The sequence below is a fragment of the Cydia splendana genome, chromosome 3, assembly GCF_910591565.1.
Source record: "Cydia splendana chromosome 3, ilCydSple1.2, whole genome shotgun sequence".
Lineage (NCBI taxonomy): Eukaryota > Metazoa > Arthropoda > Insecta > Lepidoptera > Tortricidae > Cydia > Cydia splendana.
The window spans coordinates 2718993-2738401 of NC_085962.1; the positions used below are offsets into that span (position 1 = coordinate 2718993).

At 40.7% G+C, this 19409-nt stretch overlaps 1 protein-coding gene and 1 long non-coding RNA gene across 10 annotated transcripts in view; one reads left to right on the forward strand and one right to left on the reverse strand.

The window, feature by feature from the left end:
* Positions 1-19409, forward strand: part of LOC134806383 (mucin-2-like) — a 116864-nt gene that overhangs the window by 22137 nt on the left and 75318 nt on the right. The window lies entirely within an intron of this gene.
* LOC134806470 (uncharacterized) overlaps positions 1-19409 on the reverse strand; it is a 484735-nt gene that overhangs the window by 21724 nt on the left and 443602 nt on the right. The window lies entirely within an intron of this gene.

Genomic DNA, 19409 nt, shown 5'->3' on the forward strand with positions numbered 1-19409 from the left:
GTTGGCGAGAACGAGAACTAGCGAGACGCCGCCGCGTGCAGATCGACCGCTATCGATTTAAATCGCTTATTATGTTTTAAGCCTCCAAAACTAAGTTTGTTAGTGATATATCCTGCGTGACAAAAGACCTAAGACTGTTTAACATATCGCCGGCCGGCGTGTGAAAGAGGAGAAAGTGCTAAACTTAAAAGAAGAACCAGCCGCAACGAGAGGATTCCGCCATTGCTGGAGTATCAGGTCAGTTCAGTGCGTGATATCCTTTGGTTATTTTATCGTGTTGTACCGTTTGTTACCGGCGAGTATACATATTTATGCTCGATCCTAACTGTTGTGAATTGGCATTGCATCTCATTCCAAAACCGCGCCATTTTGCAACATATTTTGGTGCCGAAACCCGCGAACGACCTTTTGACCTCTATTCACACTCGGCCTACCAAGTACCAATTTCACTTCGTAACCTTTCTAACATTGTCGTTAATACTCGTTTAATATCCTTACCTACCGTGTAAACGAATTGCAACGTCAATTTATCGCGTAATTACGAAGTTAAAATCAAAGTCTTTGGTTCATGTTGTCTCGCTTACTCCACCGCCTACCGAATTTAAAACTGCTTAATCATTTCACTAAAACTATCGAAATATACCTAATCATTGTTGTCTAGTTAACAAAATCATTTAGCGTTTTATCATAAATAACCGAATTATTAAGTAATCCTATAATTTTGTAACGAAAACTACAACCTACAATATTTCATACCTACGGGTATTCTGAGAATTAAGTTCCCAGTGTAACGAGACCTCCGTCTTACGGAGTTTGTACGTAGTTTGATCACGCGTTTCGTTGGCCTTCTCCCTTTGTTCACAGAACCACGTAACTTGACCCCTCGTCCGAGGCGTAGCATACGGCGACTCGGGTCTTGAGCGTGTTTTGTACACAGGTGTTCGAAATTCGTATAACTCATTTCTTTATTTCTGACGGCTCGACTTATCGTATTAAAAATTGGCATTATATTTTAAATTTTGAAATCCAATTTATCGTATTAATAACTTTGAAGGGAGATAGGTATTGTAAACGTTTAATTAGGTATTCACTTTAGTAGTTCCAGATTTCTCAAATTAATTTCGTGTTATAAAATTTTTATACTGGACTTTTTTTCATTTTTATTTTCTATCGACTTTACCGACTACCGATAACCGTACCGAGTGCCATTTGAGTTCATTTTCGTATAAATTTACTAAACTGATAAATTTTACTACATTAATTCCGCGAACTCGGGGTGCCGGTTTTAATAGTTGCCGCGTTATATAAACATCGAAGCTGTTTTTATTTGTGCTATCACTGATAACGTATAGTGTTTTTAAATACGAGCTTGTTGTTTTAGTGTATATTATTTGCGTATTAGTAAACATTGTTTCCGACCTTAAACAATGTCTTACCTAACAAGGCGTAAATCTAAATCCAGTTCCAGTGTAGGTAAAAAATGTACCGATACAACTTACACTGTCAACAACTTACCGAGTTTACGACGTAAACGTACTATAGCGTATAACCGTATAGCGAAGGCTTTGGAAATAGGGACCTTAGCCAATACCGATGATTCACAAGTCGAGTTATTTCTTTCATATTGTCAGGAGATAAAAAATATCGCTGATAGTTTTCAAGAGTCGCATCTTATCATTTCGGATCTACTAGGGGATGATGTCGACGACAGTGAGAACGAGATTCAGGAACGATTCGACGAAGCGTATTTTAACGTAGTTGCCCTACAGCGTAAATTTTTACCGTGTTCGTCTCAACAACCGGGTATTTCGAGACAGGACATAACACCGGGTTCGCATAGTACTAATATGCGGCTTCCAAAAATTTCGTTACCGACCTTTTCGGGTACTATTAAGGAGTGGCCCGAGTTCATCGCGACTTATAATGCGCTTATTCACGAATCGACCCTTTTGAGTGAAATTGAGAAATTTCATTATTTAGTGTCCGTTTTACGCGGTGACGCTTTATCATTAATCAGAACGTTTCCTGTTGCAAGTGAACATTATTTAAGTGCATACGATGCTCTCAAGTCCCGTTACGAGGACAAACGCGACTTAGCTTTTACGTGTTGGCGTGACATTTTGGATGTCAGTTTTAAAACAGCTAGCGCTCAAGATTTTCGACACGCGCTCGATACAATCGATGAAAATCTAACTATTTTAAAACAGTTGAAGTTACCGACCGAACATTGGGACTTTGTCCTTTGTTATAACATTCTTGCCAAGCTAGATACAAAGCTGCGACGCGAGTTTGAGGAGAAACACATCAACGTGGAGATGCCTCAGTACAAGCAGATTAGGGCATTTTTACACGCGAAAAGCGAAGCTTTGTTGCGCGATACGCACTTTACCGGCGTTACTTCTAAAAACGCGAACACTTCTAAAGAGGCAACGGGAACTTTACCGAAACCGAAGCGACTTAACGTCACGCATACTCTCCTCTCTCCTACCGTGAACCCCCTTCCAAAGGGTGGTGACAAACAAGAGGTGAAACCGAAAGTTTCGGGAACTCCGTCAGTTTCGGCAACTCCGAAAGTTGTCCGAAAATGTTCCTTCTGTGCTGAAGAGCACAACATATCAGCCTGCAAGGACTTTATAGCTAAATCAGTGGATGAACGAATGGCTCTTACCACGGAGAGGAAATGGTGCTACAACTGTCTTAACGCGTCTCATTCAGTGCGACAATGCACATCGATATTCTCTTGTCAGAAATGCAAGCGGAAGCACCACACTCTGTTGCACCGAGAGCAAGCTGCCAGCAATCCTGAACCTTCTGGTGAAAAATCAAGCTCAGTCGTCTTACTAGCTAAAGAATCGTTGACTCCGTTCAATTCACCTTCGAATACAACCGTGCTACTGGCAACCGCGCTCGTCCAAATTCGTGATGCTTCGGGCGAGTTTCAGACATTCCGGGCGTTATTGGACGCCGGAAGTCAAAATAATCTTCTCACTACACAAGCGGCTCAACGGCTAAAGTTGGAGCCTACACCGACTAGTGAGGGGCCATGCGGCCTAGGAGGTGCACCCGCAACAGTGACTGGCAAAGTCACATGCGATATAGGTGCCAAGGATACCGTACATTTCCGTCTGGAAATGTTTGTTTCACCACACATTTGTGATGAACAACCAATCGCAAGACTCAATACGAGTGGATGGGAGGAACTCAAAACATTACCGTTAGCTGATCCTGGTTTTGATATTCCTGGTCCAATTGATGTCTTGCTCGCTGCCGATGTCTTTGCTGAGTCACTTCTCGACCAACGTTTGAAACGCTGCGTCAATAAACCGCGTGCTCTCAACTCTGTCTTCGGATGGCTGATTGTCGGTAGAATCCGACTAGCATCGTCGTCTTTATTAAGTGTGCCATCACCTAATATGGATGACAGCTTAAACAATATTGTTCAACGCTTCTGGGAAATCGATACCGTTCCACATTCTTCCCGATTAACCCCAGATGAACAACTCTGTGAAACTAGTTTCACAGACGAGCATTACCGTGACGAGACTGGTAGGTACGTCGTCTGTCTCCCCTTCAAAGATAACGCTGAGCCTGTGTTTGAAGGCTCTCGGGAGATAGCGCTACGACGCTTCCATGCTATCGAAAAGCGCCTTTCTCGTGATCCAGACTTGAAACAACAATATGTTGATTTCATGACCGACTACATCGAAAGTGGTCACATGACTTTGGTGCCTGCTAAGCACATGGGTCAAGGCAAGTTTTATGTGCCGCATCACTGCATTTTGCGCCCTGAGAGCGCCACAACGAAGCTTCGCGTTGTTTTTGACGCTTCAGCTAGAGATGCGCATTCCAAATCGCTTAACGACTCGCTATTAACAGGCCCAAAGTTACAATCCAACATTGCGGAGATTCTTCTTCACTACCGGGAGCACGAAGTGGTCTTTATGGCCGACGTGCGCCAAATGTACCGTCAAATTAACGTTGCTCCGCATCACCGGGATTACCAGCGTATTCTCTGGCGAGCTCACCCAGATGAGCCTCTTCAGGAATACGTATTGAACACCGTAACGTACGGGGTCTCCTCGGCTCCGTTTCTTGCTTGCCGAACGATCCAGCAATTGGCCAACGATGAAGGTCATAAGTACCCGAAGGCCAAAACCGTTCTAACTTCCGATATTTACGTCGACGACGTCGTTACCGGCAGTTCTTCGCTGGATGACGCTTGTGACATCAAGTCACAGGTTATCGCACTTTTCAAGCTCGGCGCGTTCGAGCTAAGAAAATGGGTAAGCAACCGACCCGAACTTCTTCGGGATTTGCCCTCAGAAATGTGTCTCTCGGACGCCATCGCATTTACCGAGGCCGAAGACACCACCGTTAAGGTCCTTGGCCTTAAATGGGAACCTGCTTCAGACTCGTTCGTTTTTAACGTCCAACCTTCTAATCAACCGTGTACCAAACGAACGGTTCTAAGTGAGGTCGCCAGAATCTTCGACCCTTTGGGTTTCTTGTCTCCATTGACAATCCAAGCCAAAGCCTTGATCCAAAAACTTTGGATTCTCGGCTCTTCGTGGGATGAAACTCCTCCTCCGGAAATTGTGTCCCAATGGAGCAATTTCTCTCAGCAGCTTCCTCAAGTTAGAGATTTGAAAATCCCTCGCAAATTCACCATCGAAGGTGCTCAATCGTATCAGTTGCACGGGTTTTGTGACAGTTCTGAGGTAGCGTATGGCGCCGTTGTATATCTACGTGTCACCGAGTCTGATGGCTCCGTCCGCGTCCACCTCGTTTGCGCAAAGGCCAGAGTTTGTCCACTCCGGAAACAATCTTTGCCCAGATTAGAACTGTGCGCAGCAGTGCTACTTGCTGATCTCATCAAGTTCGTCAAGGACACGCTACGGCTGCCTGTCGACGAAACCTACCTTTGGTGCGACTCAACCGTTACATTGGCTTGGTTACGCGCTCCGTCCTCTCGTTGGGTGACATTCGTCGCAAATCGTGTTAGCCACGTGCAGGACATCGTTCCTACCGCTTGCTGGAGACACGTTCCCTCTGGAACGAATCCCGCAGATATCTGTTCACGAGGGCAGTTTCCTCGGGAACTTTTAACCAACACGCTATGGTGGGCGGGCCCAGAGTGGCTCTCTCAATCGCCGTCCGAATGGCCAACAGATCTTTCGAAAGATCGCAACACCGATAACGTCGTACTTTCCGAACAGCGTCGTGTAACTCTCGTAACAAGCCAAACCGAACCAATCAAGCAAACGTCAATAATCGATCAGCTGTTAGAGAGATATTCGTCGTTGGACAAGGTCTGTCGCATTCTAGCTTACGTTCGTAGGTTTTGTACCAACGCGCGTGGCAGCGCTTCGCGATCTGAGGGCCTGCTCATAACGGACATCGAGCGCCATCGCGCGCTACTAGAAATCGTCAAGCATTTCCAAGATCGACATTTTTCCGATGTCATATCGAAACTTAGGTTGCGAAAACAGCTACCTCGTAGTCTTCGCAAACTAAACCCGTTCCTAGACGACCAAGGGATTCTCAGGGTGGGCGGACGCCTCGCGCGCTCCGGCTTAGAATTTGAACATAAGCATCCTGCCTTATTGCCTAGAAAGTGTGTACTTACGACACGCGTAATCGAATCCGTCCATCGGAAAACCTTTCACCCTGGTCTAAATACGACTCATTATTTAGTCCTGCAACAATTCTGGATCCTCGCGGCTAGGCGAGCGATACGACACCAGCTTTCGAAATGCATCCGCTGCTATCGTCTTCATCCGCAGCCTCTGCAACCGTTCATGAGCGACCTTCCTGCCTTTCGAGTCAATCAGGCTAAACCGTTTTCTGTAGTCGGCGTTGATTTCGGTGGTCCCTTTCGCATCAAACTCGGATCCCATCGCGGTGCGAAAATCGATAAGGCTTACTTATGCCTGTTTGTGTGCCTAAGCACTAAGGCCGTGCACTTGGAGGTAGTATCAACGCTATCAACCGACGGCTTCATCGCAGCCTTACGTCGTTTCGTTTCCCGTCGTGGCCGTTGTAACGTCATACACTCGGATTGTGGTACTAACTTTGTCGGCGCGAGCTCACAACTAGCGGCATGTATCGAACGAGCCTCGCACGCAGAACGTATCACTTTCAAACGCAACCCCCCGTCTGCTCCACACTTTGGAGGGATATGGGAAATCCAGATTAAGGCCGCCAAGACACATTTATATCGCATCGTTGGCGACCAGGTCTTAACTTTCGAACAATTATCGACATGTTTCACCCAAATCGAATCGATTATGAACTCGAGGCCTTTGTGTCCATTAAGTTCTGACCCTAACGATCTGAACGTCCTCACACCCGGTCACTTCCTGACATTAGAACCCCTGACAGCAGTCCCAGACTCTGACTACACGGACGTTAAACTTAATCGACTAAACCGGTGGCAACTCATCCAAGCGTTCCAACAGCAGTTCTGGAAACGCTGGCAAAATGAGTACCTACACGCCTTAACTCTGCGGGCAAAATGGACCAAAGACTCAACACCGCTAACCGTAAACTCAATCGTACTTATCAAAGACGAGAACCGACCTCCTCTTCATTGGCCGTTGGGACGAGTTGTCTCTCTCCATAACGGACCTGACGGAGTAGTTCGGGTGGCTACCGTGCGAACTGCGAAGGATAATTTAGTTAAAAGGCCCCTGGTCAAACTATGTCCCCTTCCATCCGAATAATCGCTCCTCTTAACGATATTCCCTAGTTTTAAGATTGGTTTCATAAATCGTAGTTTTATCAATAGTTAAGTAACGTTTTCTTTCTCTTTCGGGAAAATCCCATTGGTATTTTGGTGGGCGGAATGTTCCGTTCTTAACGTTTAGTTTTTAAGTAATTAATCAAAATTCCGCGCGCTTCTACCGTTTATCGATGCAAAGCCAAAACGCACTTCACAACGATACAATATTGACATTTTAGCCAATAGGATCGTCCGAAACTCTCGGGCGACACGCTCAGAACGAGCCTCAGCAGCGCCTCTGTTGGCGAGAACGAGAACTAGCGAGACGCCGCCGCGTGCAGATCGACCGCTATCGATTTAAATCGCTTATTATGTTTTAAGCCTCCAAAACTAAGTTTGTTAGTGATATATCCTGCGTGACAAAAGACCTAAGACTGTTTAACATATCGCCGGCCGGCGTGTGAAAGAGGAGAAAGTGCTAAACTTAAAAGAAGAACCAGCCGCAACGAGAGGATTCCGCCATTGCTGGAGTATCAGGTCAGTTCAGTGCGTGATATCCTTTGGTTATTTTATCGTGTTGTACCGCTTGTTACCGGCGAGTATACATATTTATGCTCGATCCTAACTGTTGTGAATTGGCATTGCATCTCATTCCAAAACCGCGCCATTTTGCAACAGCCGATAAAGATCTATCTTTTATTTAATGCTAAAAATAAACTTTTTTAAGAGCAATGCGAACGGGTAGTTTTGTACAGAAATTTTATAAACTGTGACCCGTTTTAATAGCTCTTGGGTGTACTGTATAATTGTATATCAGTGTATCCATGACGATTACGGTATTTGTGACGTCACTGTGACGTATTTAATTGGTTTGAGTGAAAGTTTTGTTTTAGTCGCCGCGTCAGGTAAGCTACTGTTTTGAATCAAAGGGAATTATAATTGCGTAATTTACCTTTAAACGGAGAATAAAATCTAAATACCTACTGTACAAAGTCAGCGCAGAGTTAGCCTAGACTGACTCTAGTAGTTATTGTATTTCGGAAATATATGACATAGAACCACAGAATAAACAATAGTACTACCGTACAGAAAGGAAACTTCCTACAAAGCGGTTCAGGGTAGAATCAAGCTGTCCCTTTCTACTATGTGGCACTACCAAGCCATTATCTTATCTGTGGTCGTGCACGCAAAGGGACGTCAAGTGGTGTCAACTAGAGATGCACCAGATATTCGGTTACTACCCGGTATCCGGCCGATCCGGCCATTATTTTAAGATCCGGCCGGATACCGGATAGTGGCCTACTATCCGGCCGGATACCGGATAGTAACATTGCTTGATTTCGGAGTAAGTAAACAAAATTGGAATAAGAAACAGTCACGGTCATAATCGTAATCGTTTATTATTTTAATACAATCTAAATATTCCACTTACACGCGCACTCATTTCGAACCTATAAATGAGTCCGCGCTAATGTTCACTACGAAACAGGACAAAACCTGCACAATGCGCACCTAAAAACCGAAATGTAGGTAAAGTTCCGCCGGCCGAATATTCGGCGGCCGGATACCGAATATTCGGCCGATGGTCAAGCCGAATATCCGGTATCCGCTATCCGGCCAAACGACTATCCGTTGCATCTCTAGTGTCAACCCCAATAATTGCTCGAGCCGAACGGAGCCGAGTTTGCCCGAAGGGAGGAGTTTCGCGCCCCTGATCAAACTCAACAAATATATTGTTTATTGTTTATTGTCATTTATTGCATACATGTACATTGATGCATAGAAATACATGATGTTAAATACAATGTTAGGAAGCGTACATGTTACCCTGTGAGGGTGTCACAATATGATTGTAGCTGTCTTACATTTACTTAAACACTTAATTTTTACTTAATTCTCTAATATCTTAATTTAATTACATTTATAATAGTTTATTCGAATAAAATACATTTATGTCCTTACATCGATAAAAGTAGGTTAGATTAGTTGATTAATTAAGGTTATCATCATTTAGGAAATCGTCGATACTATAATAACATTTCTCGGTAAGTAAGTTAATGAGTTTTCTTTTAAATATTTTGTCTTTCGTCTCAGTGGATATATTATGAGGAAGCTTGTTGAATATTTTGATTGATCTTACGTGGGGGCTATTTTTATATATTGCTAGATTACATGTCGGAGTAGCTAATAAATTGTTACATCTCGTGGTACCTGCTACTAAGTCTTTACGCATTTGGTATAGGTGTAAGTGTTTTCGTACAAAGTTTGCTGTTTCTAGAATGTATATACAAGGTAGGGTCAGTAATTTATATTTCAAAAAGAACGGGCGGCAGCTTTCCGGCACTCGTATGTTAGCAAGAATACGGACACAATGTTTTTGCATGACAAAGAGATCCTGAGCATCTGTGCTGGATCCCCACAGAATCACTCCATAGCGCAGCCACGAATAGGCATAGGCATAGTATACCGAAAGGGCACAATGTAGATCTGTATTTCGTTTGATTGCGCAAAGAGCATATACGAAACTTGAGAGTTTTGCTTTGATTTTTTTTATGTGTTCTTTCCAGTCTATATGCGAGTCAATTGTTAAACCTAGGAGTGTGAAATTAGTGACTTGCTCGATTGATTGGTTATTAATGTTTAGAGAGATGTTTAGCGGTTTCTTTTGGAATGGCTTGAACTGGATGGTTTTAGTTTTTTTATAATTTATTTCGAGGTTGTGATCGTTCAACCAATCCGAAACAGTTACTAAAGTATCTTTTAGGCGTGTGTTACATTCAGTATCATTTGAGCAATCAAAAAGTAATGAAATGTCGTCCGCGAATAATATGCAACTGTTACTAAGAACTTTTGGTAAGTCATTAATATACGCAATGAAAAGGACACAGGCCAAGATGCTACCTTGGGGGATGGAACAGGTGATAAGTCGTGTTTGCGATTTTATCTCCTCTACTTCCCCCGTTTCATGGTTGCAATATTCAATTTGCACGTATTGTTTGCGGTTTTTTAAATAGGATTCAAACCATTTGTGAACCGTTCCACGTATACCCATCCCGTATAGTTTCGACAGGAGTATATTATGGGATACTCTATCGTACGCCTTAGTCATATCCAGCAATAAGCCGACGCCATATTTTTTTTTATTTATAAAATTTAATATTTCTTGCATATATTTATATACTGCTAGCGTAGTTGAGTGGTGCTTTCGAAAACCGTGCTGACTGGGGTCAAGGATTTTAAATTTTTCAAAAAAGCTATAGAGGCGATTTGACATAGCCTTTTCAAATATTTTTGATAGGGCCGGCAGAATTGCTATTGGTCTGTATTGGTTGGGGTCCTGTTGCTTGCCACCTGGTTTAAGTATGGGTTTTATTTTAGCGATTTTTAGACTATCCGGGAATTTGCCTTCAGTAAATGATTGGTTGATAAGTTGTGTTAACGGGCCTTGTAGTTCATTTGCACAATATTTTATCAAAGTTGGAGGGATTTCATCAAATCCGCTGCTTTTCTTATTCTTAAGAGCGCGCATTAATTGCAACGTTTCTAGTTCAGAGACCGCTCGCAGGAATAGGGAGTTAGTACATGGAGTGATAACGGGGCGACCGCACGCTTGTGACCGCGGCTGCGCGTCGCTTGCGCTTGCGTGGCTGGCGTCTGATCTCTGCGAAGTATCTTAATATACAAGTAAAATTTATCCCATAACACGTAGTTTATTATAGATATGCCCGTAAGCGTGATTTATTTTAACAAACACACAGAGTAGCCTTTAACTGTCGAAAATGTACCTAGTTGTTTCCATATTTTCACTGTAATAGTACAATTTTCCGGTCTTGTGCCCGTCTCATACGAGCACGCACAACATAAAATCCCTTTTACCGCGATTACTATTCACACATCGTTTATTAACCCGTTAACCGCTAAAGACGTCAACTGACGCGCGCGGCTAATACATCCCAATATCAACCTTGGTCCATTCATACAAGGTTCACAACCATGTGCCGCGCACGATAGGCATGGCGTTCAAAGAGTTATCGCCATTACGATTCACATTGTTTAAATATTAAGCGAATGAACAAGTGAAAGAGACAGGTCGTCCGTGTCATATTGTTCTATAATTTCTTTCATACGAAATGTCGTAAGCGACGCAGACATGTAGCTATGTAGATATCGCATGTGGGGCTGTTCCGTACAAACGAATTTTATTTCCTGTGCTGTGACTTTTTTTTCGGCATTTAAAGCAGGCGATTATTTTTCTGTGGATATTTTTGACCATTTGTCATGGAAAAGGATACTTTTATGCCTGCAAACTTTCAGTAAATTCGCGTTTGTATACAGTCAAACGGTAGACAATTTCATGGAATGCTCCATGTGCCGCGCCGCGATTGGTGAATACCATTAAAAACAATATTTCGTTCCGTTGGTTTACTTGTTTAGTCGATCGATAAACGTAGAATACCAATAATGGGATTAAAATTACAGTATAATTATCAGTTTGTATAGTCCACTGTAGGATACAGTCATACCTCGCCACTGAGCTCGATTTTTAATTTTCCACCTTCGATCCCTGCCCGCTGCCTTTTGTATGTATGTATGTAGAAACTAGTTATTGTACAAAACACACAACAAAAATGTATGCTACAGAATAGGCAGTACAAAGGCGAACTGTTCTTCCTCCAAAACAGTTCTCTGTCGGAATTTCGTGATAATAGTCGTGTTTCTTGTGACAATTGTCATTAGCTTCGCAAAATAAGTACTGATTAATTGGCGATATAATGGAGTTTTTTTCATTAAAATTTTGGTGGCAAACTAGCACACTGCCCGTCCGATGGTAAGCGGTTACCGTAGCCTATGGAGGCCTGTGACGTTAGTAACAGTGATGTCGACAATTGTCGCACCTGTCACCGTGGTGAAATAGGGGCCAGGTGTCGGGCTGAATGTACCTAAACTGAAAATCGTAATTCAAGACCAAAAAAAGTATGACAATGTTGCTACTGCAATAATTTGATTGTAAAATAGTAAATTCCTTTTTATAAATAAACACGCTAAGATAATTTATTTATTGGTAATTTTACTCCTACGATTTAAAAAAGTACTTTTATTTACTTATTTTTACATAAATACGCGCTACGCGCTAGTAAAAAGTGGCAACATTGTCTTACTTTTTTGGTCTTGAATTACGATTTTTAGTATAGGTATATATCTGTGGTATACCTTCCCACATACGTCCTTTTAAAGTATAAAGGCATTACAAAGCGCACGCGCAATGAATGCTAAGCGTTGATCGTGGCTTTCGCGCAACAATAGGATCAACATCTTCATACATTACCACAATGGATCATACATACAAATTGTTGACCCTAATCCGAGGTCATTTAATATCTTGGGGACAATACAATACATAAGTACATAATTTTATACTGTGAATTAATAATTCTTAAGGTTAATCTTAAAGTATAAAATAAATAATCGGCCAAGAGCATGTCGGGCCATACTCAGTGTAGGGTTTCGTAGTTACCATTCTGTCAAAATAGGCCAAACGGGGGCTATTAGTAAGTATCATAAGGGAGTACCTTTGCAGCACTTCGTACATTACGTCTTATTACTAAGAAAAGAAGATTTTTTGCAATAACTCACAAACGACGAGACCGATCATGTTCGCTATAGTTTTCATTGAAAGTATTTATTAAGTTCTTGTTTCACAATTTTTTTTTTTCATATTTATTGGACCCGTGGTTCAAAAGTTAGAGGGGTTGCACATATTTATTTTCTTTCGGAGCGCATATTTCCGAAAATATTAACTATATCAAAAAATGGTTTTAGGAAACCCTTATTCATTTTGAAAGACCTATCCAACGATATCCCACACTAACGGGACAAAGCAAAAAAAAATTATAAATTTTTTTTTTGTAGGTATGGGTGGTACTTTTTTTGCTCTTTTTATTTTACCGTTCTGTCGCAATGCATGATTTATGTATCCATGCCAAATTGCAACTTTTTAGCACTAACGATCACGGAGCAAAGCCTCGGACAGACAGACAGACAGACAGACCTGGCGAACCTATAAGAGTTTCTAGTGACTACGAAACCCTAAAAAGGGTCACATATTTTAAGTCTAAGATTTCTCGACATGTTCGCCAACGCGTGCTCGTTGAAACTCCACATTATGGAGCAAATCCTATCAAAAAATCTTCAACTTTTAAATACGTGAGTGACCTGCTTTAATTTGATGTGTCTGGGTCCAGTCTGTCTGGGTCTCACGGAAGTTTTGTTATTCAAATCTTAAAGTTTTAGACCAAACAACTTTCTAAATAAATCAACATCAGCACTGACTGAGTCGACAGTACATATTACTAAGTTCAAAATGAACTAAATACAAATTAAGGGAGTCCTATTTATAAAGAACGAAGCGTTAGCGAACTTGATTTACTTCAAACATTGTTTCAGGCTGTATAGACGGCAGTATAATCATAGTTAGGTATCGATAAAATCATTAAATGTGAACGAAATATAGTTGTAACCACTCTGGCCAATAACGTATTGTGACGCCCGCATCCTCTCACTAAATGTGACCTAATAGGTCACAAATTATACTAGCAAAAAGCAGAGCTTTGTAAGGGCTCGCGGAGGTTTTCTACCTTAACGTACCGAACCGGTTGCTGTCCGGTACGCCTGTCTGTTACAGCTTTTACTTTGTCCTTTAAAAACGTGTCCAGACGACAAAATCAAATTGCCAATATCATCCACACGTAATATACAATTTCATAAGTGCATTAAATCCTACACGGTCGCCCAGTACTTTTTGTAAGGAACCCAACTGGCTTTCCTACATAATGTTGGGTCAGCGAGCCAATGTTCTTGAATTTATTTTTGCGTCCACTCCACACAATTGATCGAAAAACTATCCCGTCTGGACACCTACTGGCGGTAATCACGCTGCTTCGCACATAAACTAACACACACAATTCCACTAGGTACAGCCAGGGTCCAGCATCAGCTCTATCTTGGGTACTGCTCTTCCAAGTTCTCATTAAGACGTGTCAGATGACCAAAACAGCGTGTGCCTATGTTGCACCAAACCTGAGTTCCACTAGGTACAGCCAGGGTTCAGCATCAGCTCTATCTTGGGTGCTAATCTCCTAAGTGCTCATCAAGACGAGTCGGATGGCCAAAACAGAGTGTGCCTATGTTGCAACAAACCTGAGTTCCACTAGGTACTGCCAGGGTTCAGCATGAGTTCTATCTTGGGTACTGTTCTCCCAAGTGCTCATCATGACGAGTCGGATGTCCAAAATAGCGTGTGTCTATGTTGCATCAAACCTGATCGAGTTCCACTAGGTTCAGCCAGGGTTCAGCATCAGCTCTATCTTGGGTACTACTTTCCTAAGTTCTCATCAAGACGAGTTGCATGACCAAAACAGCGTGTGCCTATGTTGTATAAAACCCGAGCTCCATTAGGCACTGTCAGGGTTCAGCATCAGCTATCTTGGGTACTGAAAGTACTGATCTACCCAGTGATCATCATGACGAGTCGGATATCCAAAACAGCGTGTGTCTATGTATGTTGCATCAAACCCGAGCTCCACTAGGTACTGCCAGGGTTCGGCATCGGCTCTATCTTGGGTACTACTCTCCTAAGTGCTCATCAAGATGAGTCGGATGACCAAACCATAATGTGCCTTTGTTACACCAAACCTGAGTTCCACTAGGTACTGCCAGGGTACTGGGTTATTTTGCTGAACTGCACGCCGACGTTTCGATTGGCGTGCAGTTCCCATACAAGTTGCAGTCGGGTTGTAGTCCGTTTGTATCGGCCCTAAGTCACTGAAGTTTGTATTAATTATGCTTATCTTTATTTATAATTTTAGCAGTTCCAAGCAATAGTAACACTAAAGGCGCCATTCATTAATTACGTAAGACAATTTTTGCCAGCTTTTGACCCCCTCCCTCCCCTATGTAAGAAATAATAAGAATAGGCTGACCCCGTCCAGCCACCAATATAATTTATTTTCAAAAAAATATTTTAATGAATGTTTATTTGTACCTGTACAAAGGTACTTGAGCTCGTTTAAGCTAACTCTGCACCGTGTTTGATAGCATAGAGTGTGGAAGTATTATTTTAAACGTCATAATTTCATAGAAATTAAAAAAAATATCGCATCTTTGTGATCTTACTTAAGAACTATGAAAACCCCCTCCCACCCCCTTGTAAGAAAAAATAAGATATGTTCGACCCCCCTCCACCCCAAAATCGTCTTACGTAATAAATGAATGGCGCCAAAACTGTATCTCGATCTGAAAATACCTGATTTAAGTTTGCTAACACAACATGACTGATCAATCTGATCATCACATCGTCAGCGTCACAAAACATACGAGTAAATTGACCTCCGCAGTAAATATACAGCAAGATTGATTGTTCTAGTAGGTATTCACAAAAACTTAATTGCTAAAATGGGAATCAAACCAAGTGAAGCGAGGTGGGTTGAATCCAAAATTGTACCCACTTTGGTATTCATCGTTGTTAATGGCGTAAGCGCCATCGACATTATTGAACTTGAAAACACCACATAGGTATCGTGTTGTCTGAATACCCACAACACAAGCCTTCTTAAGTAGTCAATTTGTATAAGAATGTCCAATATTAATTTATTTATTTATTACTAACGCCATCTGTTTGAGAAATAAATAATTAGCATTAGCACGAATGTTAATTCATCATTTTGCCAACAGATGGCGCTAGTAGTAATACAAAGTGTTATTACTTTATTTTATTTTTTTAGGTTTATAAAATGATATTTTTATGTTTGATAACACATCTAGACATGAATTTAAATTACTATGTTAAATTTCAAACCTAACAGTGCAGTAGTTTTTCCGTAAAGTGTACCACAAGAATGCATAGTTCGTCGATTAGTGATAGGGCTCGCTTCGCTCGCCCTAATAAAACGTATGCAATGCGCTATTATGCAGTTAGAACAGCGAAGACATAATGGCTTACATTTGAAAATTGTTCTTATCGATTTGAAATAGGATGCGTTAATTTTAATGATGATAATAAATGATACCTATACGATTTGTAATTTGTAACGTTGAAGTGAATGGTGCTGAATGGTTAGGTAAACTGCCTCGTGTATGATGTTTTTGATATTAGGAAATTGCATACTGTATCAGAGTAAATTATTAGTAAATTATACATGGGATTGGAATTTATTGCGATCCCAGTGACTACTGAACTAAACTACAATACTACTGGAAAGTATCTATGACAGTTCATTTTTACTGTCACGTAAAATATTTGTAGAATTTTTATGTAGGTACTTATGTATACAGGCATGTAATATTTAATTATTAAAAACACGTTAAATACTAATATCATCGTTTTTTTCTAAATAGGCCCAAGCAAAAGAGACTTGAAGTAACGGTTATAGGGACCAACATTCGACGCAAGAGGTCTAGTTCTCGTATATGATCTGTGGATCATAATATTAAACTGATAGGGATACGTAAGTTATATAGATTGTCTATTACATATATTATCTTGATTTAATAATAATATAGCGCTCACAAATATACAGGTGATTCTTTATATCTAAATGAATAGAATAACTATGGGGTCAAACGGAAGGCGCGAAAAAAAAGTTGTTTTATATCGAACAGCAGATTTTCCTGTACGGATATGATGGACGTTCTTGTCTACGTGATAGCGTGATAAAACGGTATCCGTTACTTTAAATCCCGCAGAGTTAAAAAGTGACGGTTATTTTATCACGTGGATAAAGCCAGCATCCATAATAATGAATGAATGAATAATATTTATTTCAGGACTAGTCCCATATTATGTTAGTAACAAGTTTGGTACATACTTAAATTTAGTGTTAGTGCAAAGTAACATAAATAAAATTTAACAAATAAAACTTAAAAACTTATAACCTAGCTACGTGGAGCGCGATACATGGAGCTGCGTCCATCTACGCATCAGCGCGGAATCCCAGCGGTCCGCGAACGCGCTCAGGATCCCGTTGGTGCTGCAGCGAACTCGGGCTAGCAGGGAGGCGCATCGCTTGCGCATTATGGCAGCAAAATCGTCGGTCCGCGCCTCCGCAAACATAATTATGCCTGCTGCATGATTTCTGTGTTGAAACGATACCACTCAGCATGTGTCAGGGCGTGTAGTGCAACGACGCTGATTTTCTACGCCATAAACTTAAACTTATAAAATTACAAATACAATATTTTATTAACATATAGCAATGCGGAGCAGGTAGTCTAAAAAATAACAGACAGCTTAAACCAAAATTAGAATTATTAAAAAAAAACACACACACAGAATGCTTAAGTTCTTAACCATAAATAAAAGACACAATTGTCATATAACAGAATCGGCCTAATCAATATTAAATCAGTACATTTAAAAGTTTCGGAAGCCGCTCCGAAGATTAAATCTTGCGAAAGACCAGGTTAAAAGTTCACCGAATCTGCCGAGTGCTACTTTATGATGAGTTATAAAGAAATAAAATGCAATTACATCAATCAAATAGTAATAAATTGTATTAGGTAATTATAATAGCTTAACTCGTTCGTATACTTAATCCCAAGGATGCCACTTACAAAATAAATCCGTTGTCTGAAAAATCTTACCATTTTTTTAGCATTGAATCATTCTTATAATGTTTAAGATCTATTTTTGCATGCATTTTATTGCAGAATTTAGTGCATTAGTTTTACATAATTCATGACCTATTAGGTCACCATTAGTGAAAGGATGGCCGGATGTAGTTACAAGTCACAATCACAATTTATCGGATCGTGTGGTTGCACTTAAATGTCGTTCACCTATTGATGTGTTTTTATTGATACTCGATTCTATATGTAACCAACCTGGTTAATCCCACGCAGTTAGTAAAAAGCTCGCTAGAGTTAGATCAGGAAAAGTCTGCTACTATTTTGACAGTATATGCAGTGCAAGTTTTATTTATAAGTATGTCATAATATCATGATCCCTCTTGAATTTCTAAATTTGGCGATTAAAATAACACTTGCATTGAGTGTGCTATCAAAATCGTTGCATACTTATCTTGGTATAACTCTAACTCACAGAGTGAGTGACAGACAGCATAATAGTATATGCAGTATAGGGCATTTGCAATGACAAATTGTGGAAATGTCATGATTAATGTCAAATTTCTGTGATAATATGACTTATATGACATTTAAAATGCCACTTTTTCACTTTGTTTCTTAGACGGACTGTTAATACTTTCGGTGCCGGGCGCCCCGTTTCCAGAACAAAATGAACACACATACGTATTATTGGCAGTGAATATGTTAACTTATATACTGATGACAGATCATGACATTCATAACACTCTTCTCAGTAATCCTGATAAATTGGTACTACCTAGGACAATTCGCCAGTAAATGGCCACCTGTTAGTAACTGGCCACCCTAAACTAAAAAATAATTCAGACCTAAACTAAAAAAGAATTGACCGGTGGCCAATTACTGGCTGTGGCAAATTACCCTACTATACTTCTATAAAACGGTCCAGAAGATTCAAATTAAGACATAGTGATTAAGGCCCAAACGTTAAAAATTTAGCTACAGCCCCAAAGTACAATGAATTCAGTCGATCGACCAAATACGGAATCAAACAATTAAATGAAACAATTGAATGAAATCAAACAATTTAATGAGATTGGTCTTGCCACGCAAAAATTAATACTATCACTTTATGCAATAGTGACCGACTATTGTGACCTTCCCGTCTGTCGGATAGACGTAATCTGCCGACGATACACACAGACATGTCATGAATAATTGACGTTATCTACCAATTCTATCATACTGCCTTAGCTTTGTTATCGGCGTTGCTTGTAGCCTCCTAACAGGCAAATTCGAAAGTATACTGACATCAGTAAGATGTCTGACATCTGTTAGAAGGCGTGAGACGCACGATAACTAAATAACATGATTGAAATATCATTCTGATGTCAGTGTAGGTACCTACGTTCGAATGGGCCCACGGTCCTACAGCTCCCTATAGTACCTACAGATGTAATGCATAATTCTTTTCCGTCGTATTTTCACGGAAACTTACGAACGTTTCTTGCTATTTCAGTACTTTTTGTACCGAGACTCTCGGTACCTTAGTACTTTTTGTACCGGGACTGTCGGTACAAAAAGTACTGAGGTTGACTGAAGCAGCATGACAAATACGAACGTTTCCTAGAAAATACAATGGAAAACAATTATGCACTACATCTGAACCCTTAGATCATGTGGTCGTAATTATACAGCGTGTATCCGAATGTGAGCGCAATGACCGAGAGCCATCTTATACGCTCCGAGTGATCTGTTCACTTACAATTACATTATCAACAATTTAAATCATCGAATTAGCAACCAGCAAAATTTTGACCTTTATTGCGCAAGAGTGGGTCTTCAGACAAGTGCTCATCGTGACTGCACTGGCCTAGATATCTTAATGGATGATAAGTTACGTGGTATCAATATAACGGAGTGATTAGTTAGATTAAAAATGCCCACGATATTGCCTGAAGCGTTTTATTTTATTTATTTATTTATTTAGAAATTTAATTCAGGCAACAAGGCCCATATTACAAATACCTTACAGACTAACATACATATGTATTTTATAAACTTAAAACTAAACACTATTTAGTCGACA